The sequence below is a fragment of the Helianthus annuus genome, chromosome 17 (genome assembly GCF_002127325.2).
Source record: "Helianthus annuus cultivar XRQ/B chromosome 17, HanXRQr2.0-SUNRISE, whole genome shotgun sequence".
Classification (NCBI taxonomy): Eukaryota; Viridiplantae; Streptophyta; class Magnoliopsida; order Asterales; family Asteraceae; genus Helianthus; species Helianthus annuus.
Window position 1 is genome coordinate 86,397,711 of NC_035449.2, and position 21,771 is coordinate 86,419,481.

At 42.7% G+C, this 21,771-nt stretch overlaps 1 non-coding gene across 1 annotated transcript; it reads right to left on the reverse strand.

Annotated features, from left to right (window-relative positions):
• Positions 1-667: 667 nt before the first annotated feature.
• Positions 668-774, reverse strand: LOC118489457. The gene has a single exon (XR_004887478.1). It is a non-coding gene; the product is annotated as a small nucleolar RNA R71 (small nucleolar RNA).
• Positions 775-21,771: the final 20,997 nt, after the last annotated feature.

Sequence of the window (21,771 nt, forward strand, 5' to 3'; positions counted from 1 at the left end):
GGTGCAACACGGGGCCGTGTCCAACTCTCCAGTAACTGGGATCTGGAAAACAATCACTGTAACTCCGACCACGGGCCGTGTTCACTGAGCACGGGGCCGTGGTGAACCTTCTGACCAACATTCTTTTCTGTTTTTATTGCAGGACTTGGAACCAGACGTCACCCCTACGTAGTGTATGAGCTCCAGTTCTAATAAGGACATAAAAGAACCTCTAGAAGAACCCGAACGCTTTCTCAGAAAAAGACTAAAAGCCAAGAACCAAGAGAAAGTTTCGGGGAATCCACTTCCAATGGTGGACAAACGTACCCTCATGGATTATCTACGACCCACCGTAGGTAACCTAGGCGCCGCTATCAACGCACCGAATGTTGAAGCCAATAACTTCGAACTTTGACCGCATTTGATACAAATGCTCCAAAACTCCGCAACCTTCCATGGGCTTGCGGACGAGGATCCCCATCTACATATTACTAATTTCATAGAAATATGTGATACTTTTCAGATCAATGGAGCATCAAATGACGCCATCCGCCTTCGAATGTTTCCTTTCTCATTAAAAGACCGAGCAAAAGCTTGACTCAACGCCCTCCCAGCTAGATCGGTAAACACTTGGGATGAACTAGCCCAAAAATTTCTATATAAGTATTTCCCTCCCGCTAAAACGGCTAAATTAATGGCTGAAATTAATACATATTCACAAGAGGATGGGGAATCCTTATATGAAACTTGGGAAAGGTTCAAGGAGCTATTGCGAAAGTGTCCACATCACGGCCTTGCGATATGGCAACAAGTATCCACTTTCTATAATGGGTTGTTGCCACACAAGGCAGACACTTGATTCTAGCTCCGGGGGGACTTTTAAGTAATCGCCGCCCGCATGAAATATATAACCAAACTGAGGAAATTGCTCAAACCAATTTTCAGTGGCACACTCCCCGAGGCAATAAATCTATTGCCCCGGGCGCCCATAAGGTTGATGAAAGCACTTCTTTACAAGCCCAAATCGAGGCTCTTTCTTCAAAAATAAAAAAAATTGGAAATGACAAAAACAGTCTCGGTTATGGCTTGTGAAGGGTGTGGTGGGCCACATGAAAATTGGAGTTGTATGAAAGAAACAGACGATCAACAAGAGTCGGCTAGCTACATTGAAAATAGACCTAGGCCGTTGGGTCCTCCAACAGGCACTTACAACCAAGGATGGCGAAACCACCCTAACCTTGGTTGGAGAGAGCCCAACAATGGTAGTAACCAACAAGCCCAACGAACAAACTTTCAACAACCAAGAAATGAGTCACAAAATTTCACTCAACAACAAGGTGGACGAGAAAGGCTTGAAGATACTGTATCTCGCCTCATCTCCGACACTGAAAAGAAAAACTCGGAAAGGTTTCTACAATTAGAATCAAATTTTAGAAACCAACAAGCTAGTATTCAAAACATAGAAAAACAATTAAATCAACTAGCTCAAAATTTTTCCGAGAGACCACAAGGTGCATTACCAAGCAATACCGAAACAAACCCGAAAGCGCAAGTTCATCTCATCACTTTACGAAACCGCACCGTGGGGCCTGCGGAAGCACCACCGCCGACAGAAGAGACTGTACCCCCGCCTCTGCAGGAGAAGAACTCCCCTCCATCATCAGAGCCTACCAAGGCTCCTCGAGTTCCTTACCCCGGTTGGTTAATTCGTCAAAAGACCAATGAGCAATTCGCAAAATTCGAAAGTCTATTAAAACAACTGCATGTCAATATTCCTTTTATTGATGTCCTAACCCAAATGCCCAAATACTCTAAGTTCATGAGGGATTTCCTCACTCATAAAAAGGAAATTGAAACCTTGCAATTAGTTAACTTAGGTGAAGAATGCCCTGCCCTCGTACTCAACAAACTTCCCCAAAAGAAAATCGATCCTGGAAGCTTCACGATTCCCTGCTCGATCGGGGACTCCCCCGTTCGTAATGCACTAGCCGACCTTGGGGCTAGCATTAACCTCATGCCTTCATCAATGTTTAAAAGACTCGGCCTAGGAACAACGAGTCCTACAAAAATGAGCATACAACTTGCTGATCGATCCGTCAAATTCCCGCAAGGTGTCATCGAAAACGTCCTAGTAAAGGTAAACAAATTTGTCTATCCGGTAGATTTTTTGTCATACTCGATATGGAAGAAGACACCGAAGTCCCCCTCATACTAGGGAGACCATTTCTCGCCACCGCACAAGCAGTGGTAGACATGAATGACGGAACGCTCACCCTAAGGTACGGAGATAATGAAGTAAAATTCGGGGTTGGGAAGAGAATAGAGGACGACGACCCGGTCAACTACATGAAGGTTATTGATTCGAGTATGGATGCTGCTCTCTGACGGTGCAACATGGGATGCCAAACATCCTACTCAGAAAATATATAACCTCACATTGGGTCTAGCCAAGGACCCTTATAAACGTAGCGCACCGCGGAGGCATTCCGCGGAACTATCCTTAGTTTAGTTTAATTTTTTAGTTTTAATTTGCAGGAATAAAACACACTCATGGTGGTAAAGGATGAAAAGGGGAACGAGAAACATGACCCCATGCACAAGAACAAGGCAACCCGACATCAATTTCTCCAATACAGAAGGTTCAACACGGGCCGTGTCCAACCAACACGGCCCCATGCTGAACCCCCTGCAGAAAAACGCCCGGTTCAGGTAACTGGACACGGGCCGTGTTCACCAGACACGCCCCCGTGTCCAGGCTTCTGTTTCTTTTCTTTAATTTTCGTTACTGGCACCTGAACACGGGGCCGTGTCCGGTCCCCACGGGGCCGTGTCCGGACTGCCAGTAACATAAAATCTTTGCTTTTAACACCATATTACACATCTAATCAACCTAAAAATTTATTTTTGGACACATTGAGGACAATGTGTAATTTAAGTGTGGGGGGATGCTAAAACCTTGAAATTTTGTAAGTCCTAAAAACAAGCCTTACACAAAACTCTATTGGAACCGCTAATCACCCCAAATTTTTTTTCAAAATTTTCAATTTTTTCTTTACTTGTCTAAAGTTTAAGTTGGGAATTCTAAGATTAATAAGGTTATATTTTGACAAGTTTACAACCAATAGCGTCGTGATAAAAAGAACCAACATACGAAAATTACGAAACGGCATGACAAGCTTAAGTTAAAATTTGATTATATATACTTGATCACATAGAAAAACCCATTCCCACAAAAAGTGAGTTTTGAGCCTTTATTGAGCATACAAATACACATCTTTAGACTAAATGCTCATTTTTCGTTTCTTGTGTGAATAGCCGCTTGGTTCTTACGACTCTAGAACTTGCCACGACGATTCATTCCCGGTCCTTACCAACTTAAACCCAAGTAAGTAAATGATGGAGACATTAGGACTAACCCTTTTTCTTTCAAAACCATTATTTTCAATTTTCTTTTCACCCACCTAAAAACTCCCCCTAGTTAACCCCTTTGAGCCTAAACCTTTCATTTCTTTACCCTAAAAACCCTTTTACCCAGCAAAACCCTTTTTATTTTTACCCTTTATTTTAGTAACAAGCTCGGTTTTCGTGTGACTAAAAAAAATGATGATGAAGTTTGAAATAAACAAACAAAGCTCTTAAAACAAAAAGCTTGGTTGAAGAAATACTTCACAAAAAATAAAAAGTCACTAAAACAAAATGTTTTACGAAAACCGACGCTTTTTACGCTTTTCGCCCTTTTCTACTAACCACTAACCCATTCACCCACCTTTAGCCCAAGCCTTTACCCAAAAAGTCCTCTTGATATTTACAAAGGTAACAAGTTAAAAAGGAGGAGGATTGATTGCTTGGCAAGCTTATGGTAGGAATAAGTTCCATGCCGCTCTCGAGTGATTCACTAAAAATACACCTTCGGCCGAGTGTGAGTGATTTATCCCGTGAGGTATGTGAACTTGTATATAAATGGAATTTTAAAAAAAGGCATGTTATGCCCAAATAAGTAATTTATCCTATGAAACGTTCTAAATAAATCATAACGAATAGGATTGTAAATAAATAAAAATAAAACCTAAAAAAAAAGTCTTGGATTCCCGACACTCTATGACAAGCCAAAACCTTCTCTTCTACCCATTCCATTTGGGAGTGTAAGCCACATATTAAAGAGTTTTGCTTGAGGACAAGCAAAAGTTCAAGTGTGGGGGTATTTAATGTGTGTAAAATGCAACATATAAAATACATCAAATAAGGCGTAAAACTAACCCTTTTTAAGTACTAATGTTGGAAAAAGAGTGTTTTTGTCTTCCTTTTGTATTTTCAGGATTAAATGAGCTCAAATTCACAAAAGAAGCAAAAAGACAGCTAAATCTAACATAAATACAAGAAAAGGAACACAAGTGGATTGCCCGACCCCTCAACGGCATCCTCCCAAGCAAAATAGAGAAGACAGAAGACTGAACACGCCCCGTGCTCAGCCAGCACGGGGCCGTGCCCAAGAAGCAGCAGAAAAGACAAACCTATAGAAGCTTCTATTGCCCACCACGGGACCGTGTCCAGCGGACACGAGGGCGTAGCGAAAGTACAGCAGGCGCATTAATTGTAATTGCGAATTACAATTAATGAAGAGAGAGAGTGTCAGACAGGCACGGGGGCGTGTCCAGCGGACATGGGGCCGTGCCCAGCCTTCTGTTCAGCCTATAAATAGGAGTGCTTGGTTTCATTGCAACTTATCCCTTGGCACACCACCTCTCTCACTCTTCATCCACCACCCACCACCACCATAACACCATCATCCACCACCATCATCCATTGTCCATCATAGAGTGTGTGAGTCGTCTCGGGATCCAAGATTGATCGTAAGAGTTCATGACAATCAAGGCCATGTTTGCCTAAGTCTCTTACATCACTTGGTGAAGACAAGTGTTTAGTATAATACTTTTTATTTTTAGTCTTTTGCACTTTTTATTTGGTTTTGTATTAATGACTTTAATAACTAGTTGCTTATGTTGAAGGTGATCTTTCCTTATCGTTTGTCCGTGGTGTCTTGGCATTATTTTACTATCTATATAAAATAATAGATTTTCACCATTCATATCTCCACGGTCTATATAGAGGTATGTTGGCTACCTGGTCGGGGGTTAAGGGAACAGTTTGGTAAGGGTCTTGCCCTTGTTCAGCGTTTAGAGGTCCTGCAAGGGACCTGGGTCAAATTTAGTAGGATCTCCTTCAATGCCCATAGGTATTGGATGGCGGGGATCCAAACTCTTTGACCCCCTCATAAGTTAACTACTATTAATACTATAACCCGGCTATTTAGGACTGTATCCCTGCTGACTCAGACTACTTAGTCGAGGGTAACGTCACCGCCAAAAGCGGGGCCTAGCATAATTTGCATTAATAACTTAATTCATTATCTTCCAATAATCCAACCCTTTAGGATTGTATCCTTGTTGACTCAAACTACTGGGTTGAGGGTAACGTCGCCTTCAAAAGAGGGGCCTACTACAATAACTAAGATAATCTCTTAAACAAGTGCAAAAGTGCGAAAATAATCAAAGGTTATACTAATACACGAGTCGGATCCAAGTGATTCATCTTGTCTATCTGTTTTTATTTTATTTTTATTTTTCAGCATTTAGTTAGTTTTTATTTTCTTAGTTTAAAAACCTTTTCTAACACTTTGATTTGATTAGATGTTGAGGATAAACCGGTACTAAAAGCTCTTGTGTCCTTGGACGACCTCGGTATCTTACCAACACTATACTATGTCCACGATGGGTGCACTTGCCCATATGTGTGTTTAGTGTTAGTAAATATCGTGTTTTATAAATTTAAAACTTGGTTAAAAGTGTAAAAAGGGCTTAAAATATACATCAAAAATATATTACACTACACGCACATCAGTGTCGCTTCATTCCAACACTCTTTCAAACAAACAAACAAATAAATTAATCAAGTTCTTAGCAAGCTTCATAATGTGACAACAAAACATTAAAAATCATGCCATCCATACACAAACCACAAACTCTTCGTGGTTCGACCCCGTACTACCACTAACTCATAGTTAAGGGTAAATAGGGTATATAACTATTATCTTTGACCGGGGCACGATACTTCGATCAAATTTTGGCACCATTGCCGGGGAGTTCGTGCGCTTTGTGTTTGGATATTATTGATTTTTGTGATTAACTATTTAAGTGCTTGTTTCTTATATTCATTTCTGCTTTTGTGTTGTGTGACTTGTGTAGATTACAGGTAGTACATATATACATGCAATTTCGGGAGGATCTCACCACTTGTGTTCGAACCAGAAATCGAGCGGGTCGTTAGAAGAAATTTAGCCAACCAGTAGGAAGCAACTCTTACTTCCGAGCCACTCAACACTGATTCACCATCTACATAATCCATTGAGCCTAGTCCAATGGATCCTTAAAATTCCAACCAACCCAATAACCAAAACCAATTTCAATACTGTGGCAACTTTCACTCCAATCAAAACATCCAACATGATCAACCGAGCGTGGGAAATAATTCAAGACCACCAACACCACCATTCCAAAACTGTGGCCAAAATCACAACAACCAACGTACACCCACACCTCCACATCAAAACCCGAATAGACAAAACCCATTACCACCAAACCTCAACAACCGAAATGTTAACCCCAACCATGGAGTTAACAAAAATCGTGGCAATCCCGTGAATGAAGATCAATTCCTCAATCTCGATGTTTAGTGTTCCGGTTATCAATCGCTGGAACACATGAGTATTCATTCGGAATACTCGGATGACGATGGGAATTATGATGAGAGGGTTAAAGATAACATATAGGGAGATATGAATGCGAATAATCTTTATAATGCTCGGGGATTTGAGTATGGGGATTCTAGCAACCAAAACGGCAATTTTGTGGGGAACAACAATGGGTATAGCTATGAGTACGACCAAAATGACGGGTACGACAACAACAATTAACCACGAACAACAACCAAAGGAACCGGGATGGGATGACGGTTATTATAACAACAACAACAACAATGTTAACCGTAATCGAATTCCCCAATTTATGGGTGGTGATAATCAAGGTGGTGATAGGGGTGGTGATCGAAGAGGTAACCGAAGACCGAGGGATCAAGAAGTTAATGGTCTACGCCGTCATCCATAATAAGCCCCAAGAGGTGTTAATGGGCGATTTAGACCATCGAGATGGACTCACCTATCATTCCTCCACCTCGAGGGGTGAGATCGTACGAGTGCAAGCCCAAATACATGAACATCCTACCTCACTTCAGTGGTACGACGAATGACGAACCATACATTCACTTGGCGGAATTCTCCGCTATATGTAGCACAATCAGGGGCCGCAATTTCGAGATAGAGGAAGTCAAGCTTAGGCTATTTCAGTTCTCATTGAAAGACAAAGCTAATAGTGGTTCCTTACACTCCCAGCCAATAGTATTCGTACTTGGGCAGAAATGCAACAAGTATTCCTTGATGAATACTATTCGATAGCTAAGACCGACAAAGCACGGGATGAGATTCGGTCATTTCGACAGCTTTTGGGGGAATTGCTACATGAGGCTCTTGCTCGTTTTAAGGAATTGGTTCGGAAATGCCCTCACCATCAAATTCTGAGGGGGGAGTTATTGAAGTGTTTTGTAAGGGGGTTGGATGTCGATGATCATAAATACTTGCAATCGGCAAGTAATGGCACATTGTTAAATAATCATGAGAAAGACGATTGGGACTTTTGGAAAGAATGAACAAGAACTTAAAAACGGTTGCTATGGCGGATCAAGCGAAAAAGCATCCCGTTTTTCGATCTTGATTCGAGTGCTACGGATCGAATCGCCATATTAGAACGGGAGTTGGCTCGTATTAAGAAAAAGGATGTGGGGACGGTTCAGTATGCGGTGTGTGAAGATTGTGGGGATATTGGTCATCGAGTCGAAGAGTGCCAAGTAAATATGGCACAAGCCACTAAAGAGGTGAGTCAAGTGTATGGAGACCGGAAGCAATACGACATGAACTCAAACACTTATCACTCGGGTTTGAGGAACCATCCAAATTTTAGATATGGTAACGACTCGAACCAAATGAACCCGAACTTTCAATCGGGAAATCAAGGCAGTAATCAAGGGGGCTCCACATATCAAAACCGACAAGGTGGTAACCAAGGGGTTAGCAAAACAAAAATTACAACCAAGGAGGTGGTAACCAAGGGTACCAAAAACGAGATAACTATCAAAGGGGTTACAACCAAGGGGGTAATAGTAGCGGGGTCGGCGAATTATCAAAGTGGCGGCGACGATTTGAGTCGAAGATGGATGCCATGTTGAATATGATGAAGGAGACGAGAAAGGAGAATGAGGTGCGAGACAAGTCGCACGAGGCGTTGGCAAAGCAAGTAGGCCAACTCTCGAAGGAAATGGCTCAACTGCGAGGACGTGGAGGAAGACTCCCGAGCGACACCACAATGAACCCGGAGCATCAAAGCTCAAGCACGAGCAATGTGAGGAATGTGCACATTAGCGCGGCAAGTCTTCTTTCAAACGATGAAATTTGTAGTGTCGAAATCATTCCACCACCACAATTTGTTGATGGTGTAGTGGAAAATGTAAGTGATGTGTCGGAAAGTGAAATGAACAAGAAACGATTTCACAAATTGAAATTGAGAACGTAACTAAAAACTCTTTTTGTGAAAATTGTTTAAATCAACTCAATGATAAGGCCAATGATATGGGTGTGGAGTTTAATACCATTCCTTATCCTTTGGCCTTACCTAACCAGGTTAATGCATCAAAGTTTGGAAAACGGAGCCCACTAAATGATGAGAGGTGGGAAAATTTTAAACAAGCAAAAATTAGTTAACTGTTACTTGATGACATTAAAGGTTCCAGCTCATGTGGAATGTTTAAAGGAATTAAGCACTGAAAGACGGCACAACAAACTACCCGAACCGGTTGATTTGATATCTCATGTTAGTGTCATTTTATCGAGTGTCCTCCCCCAAAAAGCTCAAGATCCGGGAGATCCTCTTATTCCAATCCAAACTGGTAAATTTAATATTAAGAGGGCGCTCCTAGATCTTGGAGCTTGTGTGAGCATCTTGCCTGAGAGTCTGTACGATCAATATGATTTTGGTCCTTTGAAAAAGTTTGACACCCCCGTGGTGTTGGCCGATCAGACTCCCATGCATCCAAGGGGGATGGTGGAAGATGTGATAGTCAAGGTTGAAGATTGCTATTACCCAGTTGACTTTTTAGTAGTTGACTATGTTGGGTGTGTTGAGGATACACAACCGATAGTCATACTGGGTAGACCGTTCCTCGCAATAGCTAATGCTATAATAAATTGTGCAACGGGAACAGTGAGTATGAAGTTTTGGGACCGGGAATTGATCTTGAATGTATTTCCTAAGTTTACTAACCCACTTGGTGAGGATAAGTGTCCTAAAAAGGACATTAATCCAAACAAAAAGGTATGTGCTATGGTTGGTAGGTTTGGAGAATCGAAGAAGAATCCAATTAAAAAGAAGAAGACGAAGAAATTACCTCAAGAGAAAGGCGGAGGAAGAATTGAGGAAGTTTGGTCCGTTTGGAAACAGATGGTATGAATCACCGGTGGGTGATTTGGAAGAGTTTGTGGGCGACAAGCACGCCATTCGACCACCATGAGGTGGTAAGGTAATTGTTGTTGTATACTTGTTATAGTTCTTTTTAGTTTATCTCCGTAGTCTAGTTTGTCTTGTTGTAAATTTCCATTCCGTATTTTGTCTTGTTTAATAGTTAAATGAACGTTGTGGGTGTGTTTCCTATATAACCCTCACGAGACCTACTCGTCCTCCCGAGCTATCGGGAGGTTTAAAATGGCTTGTTGCATACGCTAAATGTAACCATGATTCCTACGAAAGTGAGTTAGATTTGTTGTTGTTGTAAATTATTTTTCCACAAAATCAAATTGAAATAACGAATGACTTGGTAAATCTTTTATAAAAAGGGTAGAACGGGTAACTAAAAGATTTTGATGGTTGTGAGAAGCATGCTTCTACACAAGGGTTTAGATTTATAGGTACATTAAGTTCGTGAGACGACCATTTTTATTGAAGAGTGAAGAGCACACGAGGAACAAGAAAAATCCAGGTGCATCCGTTTCTTTTTCTTTGAGTTATTAGTTAGTTAAATAAGTGGAATGAATTTTGTATATTATTGACTGGGGTGATGTTTTGGGAGGTTGGTCGTATCACATCCCTTACGCGTTTTAAAAGCTCCATTCTTACACATTGAGGACAATGTTGACCTCAAGTGTGGGGTTGGGGAGAAAAAGTTTTTCGGTTTTGACCCTTTCATTTAAACACTACACATTGAGGACAATGTTGACCTCAAGTGTGGGGATGAGGGAATATTTCAAAAAAATTTCAAAAAATTCTTTGTTTGAAGCAATCAAAAAAGCACAAGTAACTAAGTCAATTAGGGATGACACAACCCATTTGGTCTTTTGTCATGGTCAAGTTCAAGTTATTAACATGACAGGTATTTAGCGGTTGGTTATTTGTAAATAATACGCCTACGAAACTAATACATTATGCATATCACATACCATACCCTTTGTACGTGATTTTTTAGCAAGTTTTACATCATCAATATATATATATATATATATATATATATATATATATATTTCTTTGTTTGAGTGAGCCATTAGTCGTGTATTGTAGAACTCGCAACTTTTGATACGTTTAAGACCACAGACTGAATACGAGCACAAGAATGATTAAGGCATTAGGTAAACCTTTTCTCTTTACACCATTTATCTATTCTTACCCAAATAAATCCCTTAGTCGCCAACTTTGAGCCTAAACCTTTCGTTTGACCAACCTATTTAGCCTATGACCGGTAAACCTTTTATTTTTAAGTCGTGTGACAAAAATTCGATTTTAGGTTTATTTATTTGTATAGTTATGGTTTATATTTGAAAAAAAAAGATAAAAAATGCAGAAATTGTGAAAAAGAGACAAAGAAATTATTGAGAAAAGCACAAAAATATGTGTTTATAGTTTGAGTGAATAAAAGGCGAAAAAATTTTGCCTTCTAGTTGATGTTTGTAGTTAGTCGTGTTTAGCATAGTTTTTTTGCAATAAAAATCGAGTTTTCATCAACTTAACCACTTTAAAAATATCCTATTCCATAACCTTAGCCTAGCCCCGTTACAACCTTTAAAGCCCTTTTGACTTGTGCTTGGTATTTGTGTTCGGTGGTGGAGAATGATTGAGTTGCAAGCTTATGCGGGTATGTTTTCTGTCACACCCCCAAAATCCCACCTGCGGAGTACTACCGCTTGGAGGCGTGACTGACCAGGATCCAGCCACCAATCATACTGAACAAGCATATAAATAGTTATAAAAGTTTAACCATTCACGATTGGTGTTCCAAAACAATTAAGTTTAAGTTGCAAGCGGAAGCATAAGTTTAAAGTTATAACATAAGTTCCAAAAGTTTCAAGTTTAACATAGTCTTGTAGCAATCCCTGTCCCACAACGATCTTCCTCCATGCAAGCTCCCACTGAGTACCTATGGTCCTGCAAAGCATGTAGTAACGAGTCAACAACTAGTTGAGTGAGTTCACGGGTGGGCGTTCGTTTTAGTTGTTTCGAAAACAGTTTACTTTATCTGGCATCCTGCCGTGGGGGTTACCCCATAGTTTTAAAAACGTGACCAGTTCGTTCCCAGTTACTCCGGCACTCCGGCCGTGGGGGCTACCCCATGTAGTTATCAGGCATTTCGGCCGTGGGGGCTACCCCATGTACATCATCTGGCTCTCCAGCCGTGGGGGCTACCCCATGTGTATACTAGACTCGTTACCGTATCGATTGCTGACTGTAGTCATGTTTATGTGCCCTGAAAACATCAATGTCTATCATCATTGACGTGCCCCAGATCCATTAGTTCACGCCCGTCCTCTGCGGCACGGTGTGAGGCTTGTCAGACCTAAATAGCGCTATCTAACTAATGACCCGCTCGCCATTGGCCCGGCGATTAGTCGATACAAAAAGGAGGGACTTCGTGATAGAGTTTTAGTCTAGTACGTTTATCCGTCCATCCGGACGAGGAATCACATCCCTGAACCACTGACGTCCTACCCAAGGTAGACGAGGAACCACGTTCCTTAACCCCGTTCCCAACCCAGGGAATCCCATGCTTTGTAAAGGGTGTGAACTCACCTTGGTTTGCTCGGCAGTCAAACACAGAAAGTCAATCAAGTCGCAAGTAGTCAATAACGTCCTAACACGGATATCACGTATAATCAGATTCGAACCAAGTAGTGCACAAATGTTCAACACGTTTGGCAAGCACGTTTAATCAGTAACAGTTCATAGGTAACAGTTAATCACATGTTCAAAGTCCAAACAGTTGGGCTCGTGATAACAGGCCCAAATAACTCATCAACAGTAGCACAGAAGTTCATAAATTCGGCCCACTAACTTAGGCCCAAAAGTGTGGTCTCGAGTCGCAACCGGACTCGCAAGCATGGTCTCGAGTCATGCTGTGTGTTGATCATGGATGGTTGCGAGTCGCAACTGGTGTCGCAACCATGGTTTCGGTTCATCATGCTGAGGTCTCGAGTCGCAACGGGACTCGTAACCTGTGGTTTCGGCTTGTCCTGTTATGGTTGCGAGTCGCAACCGCGTGGTCTCGAGTCATCACGCTGTGGTTGCGAGTCGTAACCGGGTGATTGCGAGTCGGTAACAGTCGTTTTCAAGTTCACGTGTTGATGCAGATGGTCAGATTAATGGTACAGTATAATCAGGCCCAAATCCGGAAATAACCAATAGAATTCCACTAACATATTTCCTAATCAGGTTATTAGTCAAAGATGGATCAAAATCACAAGGGTTTTCAATCTTCAACTATCATTCAAAGTGTTCTTCATACATTCAAAGCATATATTCAAGTTCTTCATAACATAAACAACACTTATTCACCCAAAATCATGAACAACTATCAAGATACAATTTACTAGCATGCATCCTACTTGACAACCATATTTATTAGCCGATTTTTCTTAGTATAAACACCCAAACTTTTCGGATCAAACCCAAATGCAACCAATATCATCATTCACCTTTTTGTCATACCATGAACCCATTTTCAACATCAAATATGTATAGTTCCACTCATAACAAGAAACATTCATGAACCGATTTCTTTTTCAAAACATTATGTATAACTTAACAACTTAACATATTGTCACATAATCTCATCATACATTTATTCAAGCACAAACACATCATGAACATATTTAACACTTAAGCATTCAACAATATCCAACAAGAAATACTAACCGGTTGGTGAGGTGTGTGTGTGCCGATCCAAAGTTCCAAACCCGAGAGTCCTTGTGCTAACCGATTAGATCCGAGAGTCTTGGAGGTGTGTTTGTGTTCTTAAGGCTTAGAGAGAGAAGTAGGAGAGTGTGTGTGTTGTATTGTTCAACAAATGGCAAGAACTAACTAAGGGTAGTTTATATATAGGCTAGTTCCAAGTGTGCACCCTTAGTGGGTTTCGAGTGGGGTTTACGGCCCAAAGGCCCAACCGGCCAAAGGTTCTCGGCCCAAGGCCCAAAACCGATTACTAGTCACTCGAGACCTCATGGTCTCGAGTCGGGTTCCTTGTTGTTTCGTGTCGGGTTCTCGGTTCACATATAACACGTACACATATATATACAATACACACGTAACAAAGCACTTATCACATAAAAAGGTTTACGTTATCATTTTAACTAGTCACATAACGTACAAGCAAGTTACAACGAAAGGTTCTAAATTTCGAGTTGTCACATCATCCCCAAGTTGAAAGAAATTTCGTCCCGAAATTTGATGGCACTCACTGAGGAAGCTAGTTAAGTTGCATGGTTTTCCTGGTTTTCCTGGGGTGTCACATCCACCCCCCGTTGATCTGGAATTTCGTCCCGAAATTCCGTAGCTTCAGCCTCAGTAGCGTTTGTACTGTTCTCAAACAGTTGGGGATACTTTTGTTTCATCCGATCTTCGCGCTCCCAGGTAAACTCTGGGCCGCGACGTGAGTTCCAACGAACTCGAACAAGAGGTATTCTAGTGCTCTTGAGGACCTTAACATCCTGGTCCGTGATTTCGACAGGTTCTTCGACGAATTTCAACTGTTCGTCGATCGTAAGTTCCTTCAGAGGAACTACGTGCGTCTCATCTGACAGACACTTCTTCAGATTTGACACATGGAAAACGTTGTGAACTGCCCCGAGTTCTGCTGGTAATTTCAGTCTGTAGGCCACCTTGCCTATTTTCTCAAGGATTTCAAAAGGTCCAACGTATCGTGGGTTGAGTTTGCCGCGTTTACCAAAACGAACCACACCCTTCCAGGGTGAAACTTTGAGTAAAACCCGCTCCCCAACCTGGAGCTCGAGTGGTTTCCTGCCCTTATCGGCGTATGCCTTCTGACGGTCACGAGCGGCCGCCATGCGTTGTCGTATTTGAGCGATCCGCTCAGTAGTGTCTACCACATGTTCTGGACCAGTGATTTGACTATCCCCCACCTCTGCCCAACAGAGGGGTGACCGGCATTTACGTCCGTACAATGCCTCAAACGGAGCAGCTTTAATGCTGGTGTGGTAGCTGTTATTATACGAAAATTCTACGAGTGGCAGATGCCTTTCCCAGCCGTTGCCAAAGTCGATTACACAAGCGCGAAGCATGTCTTCTAGTGTTTGGATAGTACGCTCGGACTGCCCGTCCGTCTGCGGGTGATACGCTGTGCTCATATCAAGACGTGAGCCAAAAGACTTGTGCATTGCCTGCCACAGTTCCGAAGTAAAACGTGCATCTCGATCAGAGATAATAGAAGTGGGCACCCCGTGCCTCGAAACAACTTCCTTGAGGTATATTTCTGCTAAAGTGGAGAATTTATCCGTCTCCTTGATTGCCAAAAAGTGTGCGGATTTTGTGAGTCGATCCACGATCACCCAAATAGTATCGTTCCCGCGCTGTGATCTAGGTAAGCCAGTAACGAAATCCATGGAAATTTGCTCCCATTTCCATTGTGGTATCTCTGGTTGCTGAAGTAGGCCTGAAGGTTTCTGATATTCCGTCTTGACTCGCGCATAAGTCAAACACTTGCTGACGTAAGTTGCTATGTGGGCCTTCATGCTAGGCCACCAATACGTGGTTTTAATATCGTGGTACATCTTGTCCGAACCAGGGTGTACCGAGTAGCGAGATTTGTGCGCTTCATCCATCACAAGTTCTCGTAAATCGCCATAGTGCGGGACCCAGATGCGCCCTGTTACATAATAAGCACCATCTTCCTTCTGTTCTAAACGTTGCCTTGACCCGCGTAGTGCTTCAGCTCTAATGTTTTCTGGCTTCAGTGCTTCTATCTGAGCAGCTCGTATTTGCGAAGGTAGACTAGAATGGATCGTGAGTTGTAAAGCTCTTACGCGCTTAGGCGTAGTGTCCTTCCGACTGAGGGCGTCTGCCACAACATTGGCCTTGCCCGGGTGATACCTGATAGAGCACTCGTAATCATTCAGCAGCTCGACCCATCGTCGCTGCCGCATATTCAGTTCCTTCTGCTTGAATATGTGTTCTAAACTTCTGTGGTCGGTGTAGATGGCGCACTTGGTTCCGTACAGGTAATGCCGCCATAGTTTAAGTGCGAAAACAACAGCTCCCAGCTCTAAATCATGTGTCGTGTAGTTCTTCTCGTGAACTTTGAGTTGTCGTGAGGCGTAAGCTATGACTTTATCTCGTTGCATCAATACACAACCAAGACCTTGAATTGATGCATCACAGTAAACCACAAAATCTTCTGTGCCCTCTGGCAGTGAAAGGATAGGTGCACTGCAAAGTCTATCCTTTAGATGCTGAAAAGCTAACTCCTGTGCATTTCCCCAACGATAAACAACGCCTTTCTGTGTTAACAAAGTGAGAGGCTGCGCGATCTTAGAAAAATCCTTAATGAATCTCCTGTAGTAACCTGCCAATCCCAAAAATTGGCGAATTTCCTTTGGTGTGCGAGGCGCAGGCCAGTTCTTAATAGAGTCCACTTTGGATGGATCAACGTGAATCCCATCCTTGTTCACCACATGCCCTAGGAAATGGACTTCACGAAGCCAGAAGTCGCACTTCGAGAACTTTGCGTAAAGCTGTTCCTTCCGGAGGAGTTCCAAAATAAGTCGTAGATGTTGTTCGTGTTCCTCTTTGCTCTTAGAATAGATCAGGATGTCGTCGATGAAGACTATAACAAACTTGTCCAGATACGGTTTGCACACTCGATTCATCAAATCCATAAAAACTGCCGGTGCGTTCGTCAGCCCAAACGGCATGACCAGAAACTCATAGTGCCCATATCGAGTCCTAAAGGCCGTCTTAGAGACATCCTCTTCCCGAACTCTCAGCTGGTGATATCCCGATCTCAGATCGATCTTTGAATAGTAGCTCGACCCCTGCAACTGGTCGAACAAGTCGTCAATACGCGGTAGAGGATAACGATTCTTCACAGTCACCTTGTTGAGTTCTCGATAGTCGATACACATTCTGAAGGTACCGTCCTTTTTCTTCACAAATAGTACTGGAGCCCCCCAAGGCGATGAGCTAGGACGAATGAAACCCTTATCCAAGAGTTCTTGTAGTTGCGTGGAGAGTTCTTCCAATTCTGATGGCGCTAAACGATAAGGTGCACGGGCTACAGGCGCGGCTCCAGGAGCTAGATCAATCTGAAACTCGACTTGGCGATGGGGCGGAAGACCAGGTAATTCCTCAGGGAATACCTCGGAATAGTCGCGTACAACCGGAAAATCCTCTAGCTTCTTCTCTTTTTCTGTGGTGTCAGTAACTAGAGCCAAAATCGCAGTGTGGCCCTTTCGTAAGCATTTCTGGGCTTTAAGAAGAGAGATAATGTTCTCAACAGCACTTCTCTTGTCGCCACGAATCATGAGAGGTTCACTACCTAGACCAGGAATACGGACGATCTTCTCGTTGCAAAGGATCTCTGCTCGGTGTTGGGATAACCAATCCATCCCAATGACAACGTCGAAACTACCCAAGACAATAGGAATAAGATCGATAGAGAAGGTCTGGTTAGCGAGAATAAGCTGGCAACCCTTGACTACGTGTGAGGCTTCCAAACTCTTACCATTAGCTAGCTCTACAGTGTGCTTGTCGCTCAGGGGTGTAGGAATACGCTTAAGCATCTTACTAACTTCTAGTGACACATAGCTAGTATCGGCACCCGAATCAAATAAGACTGTAACATAAAAGTCGTCGAGAAGGAACTTACCCGTCACCACGTTGGGATCATTCCTTGCTTCACCTTGACCAATCACGAACACTCGTCCCCTAGCACCATTGTTGTTGTTCCCATTGTTACCATTCCCCTGATTGTTGTTGTTGTTCTGGTTCAGTTGGGGACAATCTTTCTTGAAGTGGCCTTCAGCTCCACACTGAAAGCATCCTTTGTTGTTACCCTGCTGCTGTCGCTGGTTCTGCTGAGGTTGCTGACGATTCTGATTGACAGGATATGCGCTCCTGCAATCCTTTGCAACATGACCAGGCTTGTTGCATCGATGACAGTTGCCCCTGGTGCATGGCCCACTGTGGTGTAGGCTACAACGATTGCACTTGGGGTGATTTCCTTTGTATCCACCATGACTTTGACCACCAGACGACTGCTGACTGGGGCTCTTGTGATCATCTGTCTTTCTCTGCTGAGACTGAGTTTGCACTGAAGTTGAACCCCTGCTTGAAGTTCCATCCCATTTCCGTTTATCTCCACTAGAAGCACCAGAAGTAGTTGCAGCACCTATACGCTTCGGTAACTTGTTCTGCTCCACAGCTTGATCAGTAAGACGGTGAGCCAACTGTACAACCTGCTGGATAGTAGTCAACCTCGCTGAAGTCACATGACTTTGGATCTCTGGCACCAAGCCCTTGAGATAGAGTTCAATTCGCTTATACGGAGGATCCACCATAGTAGGACACAACAAGGCAAGCTCATGCGATCTCTTAGTGTATGCCTCAATTTCTGATCCTGACATCTTGAGATTGTAAAACTCATCCTCCAGTTTGTGAATGTCGTCACGACTGCGGTATTCCTCCCTGATCATTTCCTTGAAGTTTTCCCATGGGGTGGCGTTGGCAGCAACCAACCCTAACATCTGCACTTGAGCATTCCACCACGTGAGAGCCAAACCCTCGAGAGTACCAGTAGCATACTTCACCCTGCGCGCTTCAGGGCATTCGCACATTTCGAACACAGACTCCAGTTTCTCAAACCAGTGTAGGAGACCTACTGCTCCTTCAGTGCCGCTAAAAGTTGTGGGTCGACAGTCCATAAAGGTCTTAAAAGTGCACACCGGTGCCTGACCTCCTGCGTGTGCGGCTGCGAGCGCTGCGGCAACTCGTTCGTTGATCAAAGCCGTCAACTGGGCTTGTGTCATGTTAACGCGTCCAGACATGGTTCTTCATAATAAGAGTAATACGTGTGAGAGAGGTTCGCGAAAGCACGATAGTAGGACAGAGTAAGCACGCACGTGTTCAAACAACAGTAGCTATACTAATCAAGCATACCATGAGCAATGTACTACGTAACTAACAAGTAGGCAATATACATACATCATATTACCTAAAGCGTCGAGCCTTGCATGAGGAGCGAAGTGTCGTTGTGGACCGTTGAGCACTAAACCGGTTATAGTCTGGTTTTAACAAAAACGTTTCTCCTTTATTAAAACCAAGTTCACTATAACCAATGGCTCTGATACCAATCTGTCACACCCCCAAAATCCCACCTGCGGAGTACTACCGCTTGGAGGCGTGACTGACCAGGATCCAGCCACCAATCATACTGAACAAGCATATAAATAGTTATAAAAGTTTAACCATTCACGATTGGTGTTCCAAAACAATTAAGTTTAAGTTGCAAGCGGAAGCATAAGTTTAAAGTTATAACATAAGTTCCAAAAGTTTCAAGTTTAACATAGTCTTGTAGCAATCCCTGTCCCACAACGATCTTCCTCCATGCAACTAGTTGAGTGAGTTCACGGGTGGGCGTTCGTTTTAGTTGTTTCGAAAACAGTTTACTTTATCTGGCATCCTGCCGTGGGGGTTACCCCATAGTTTTAAAAACGTGACCAGTTCGTTCCCAGTTACTCCGGCACTCCGGCCGTGGGGGCTACCCCATGTAGTTATCAGGCATTTCGGCCGTGGGGGCTACCCCATGTACATCATCTGGCTCTCCAGCCGTGGGGGCTACCCCATGTGTATACTAGACTCGTTACCGTATCGATTGCTGACTGTAGTCATGTTTATGTGCCCTGAAAACATCAATGTCTATCATCATTGACGTGCCCCAGATCCATTAGTTCACGCCCGTCCTCTGCGGCACGGTGTGAGGCTTGTCAGACCTAAATAGCGCTATCTAACTAATGACCCGCTCGCCATTGGCCCGGCGATTAGTCGATACAAAAAGGAGGGACTTCGTGATAGAGTTTTAGTCTAGTACGTTTATCCGTCCATCCGGACGAGGAATCACATCCCTGAACCACTGACGTCCTACCCAAGGTAGACGAGGAACCACGTTCCTTAACCCCGTTCCCAACCCAGGGAATCCCATGCTTTGTAAAGGGTGTGAACTCACCTTGGTTTGCTCGGCAGTCAAACACAGAAAGTCAATCAAGTCGCAAGTAGTCAATAACGTCCTAACACGGATATCACGTATAATCAGATTCGAACCAAGTAGTGCACAAATGTTCAACACGTTTGGCAAGCACGTTTAATCAGTAACAGTTCATAGGTAACAGTTAATCACATGTTCAAAGTCCAAACAGTTGGGCTCGTGATAACAGGCCCAAATAACTCATCAACAGTAGCACAGAAGTTCATAAATTCGGCCCACTAACTTAGGCCCAAAAGTGTGGTCTCGAGTCGCAACCGGACTCGCAAGCATGGTCTCGAGTCATGCTGTGTGTTGATCATGGATGGTTGCGAGTCGCAACTGGTGTCGCAACCATGGTTTCGGTTCATCATGCTGAGGTCTCGAGTCGCAACGGGACTCGTAACCTGTGGTTTCGGCTTGTCCTGTTATGGTTGCGAGTCGCAACCGCGTGGTCTCGAGTCATCACGCTGTGGTTGCGAGTCGTAACCGGGTGATTGCGAGTCGGTAACAGTCGTTTTCAAGTTCACGTGTTGATGCAGATGGTCAGATTAATGGTACAGTATAATCAGGCCCAAATCCGGAAATAACCAATAGAATTCCACTAACATATTTCCTAATCAGGTTATTAGTCAAAGATGGATCAAAATCACAAGGGTTTTCAATCTTCAACTATCATTCAAAGTGTTCTTCATACATTCAAAGCATATATTCAAGTTCTTCATAACATAAACAACACTTATTCACCCAAAATCATGAACAACTATCAAGATACAATTTACTAGCATGCATCCTACTTGACAACCATATTTATTAGCCGATTTTTCTTAGTATAAACACCCAAACTTTTCGGATCAAACCCAAATGCAACCAATATCATCATTCACCTTTTTGTCATACCATGAACCCATTTTCAACATCAAATATGTATAGTTCCACTCATAACAAGAAACATTCATGAACCGATTTCTTTTTCAAAACATTATGTATAACTTAACAACTTAACATATTGTCACATAATCTCATCATACATTTATTCAAGCACAAACACATCATGAACATATTTAACACTTAAGCATTCAACAATATCCAACAAGAAATACTAACCGGTTGGTGAGGTGTGTGTGTGCCGATCCAAAGTTCCAAACCCGAGAGTCCTTGTGCTAACCGATTAGATCCGAGAGTCTTGGAGGTGTGTTTGTGTTCTTAAGGCTTAGAGAGAGAAGTAGGAGAGTGTGTGTGTTGTATTGTTCAACAAATGGCAAGAACTAACTAAGGGTAGTTTATATATAGGCTAGTTCCAAGTGTGCACCCTTAGTGGGTTTCGAGTGGGGTTTACGGCCCAAAGGCCCAACCGGCCAAAGGTTCTCGGCCCAAGGCCCAAAACCGATTACTAGTCACTCGAGACCTCATGGTCTCGAGTCGGGTTCCTTGTTGTTTCGTGTCGGGTTCTCGGTTCACATATAACACGTACACATATATATACAATACACACGTAACAAAGCACTTATCACATAAAAAGGTTTACGTTATCATTTTAACTAGTCACATAACGTACAAGCAAGTTACAACGAAAGGTTCTAAATTTCGAGTTGTCACATTTTCTAATCGGTTTGAGTGATTAAAAGTAGGCTATTCGAAACTAAAAGTTATGTAAAGACATCAACTTAAACATACTTGTTGGATCTGAGTTTGTTTTTGATTGTATTTTATGTTTGTAAATAAGATGAAGATGGATGAGTGTGCAGTGGAAATTATAATGAACACAAACTTTGCATACAATCAAACGAGAGTAATACTTTTATCAAGCATCTTTACACAATGAACCGAAAGATTGAATTTATTTCAAACACGATTACAATGATTGATGAATGATTGCAAACTCCCCCTCAGCCAGAGCTCAGTAGTTTGTTCGTGCAAAGAAGACGAATGATGCAAAGAGCTAATAGAACAGTACAAAGTACTGAACTATTTATAGGCACTTGCAAACTACTGAGCATCTTAGCTGACGTCACCATGAAAGTGACATCTAACCTCCTAACAAACTCTAACCTCTGATCTATACAGACACTACTTGTGTTAACTACTGCTAATACATTTTATTACAAAACAGACTTTAGA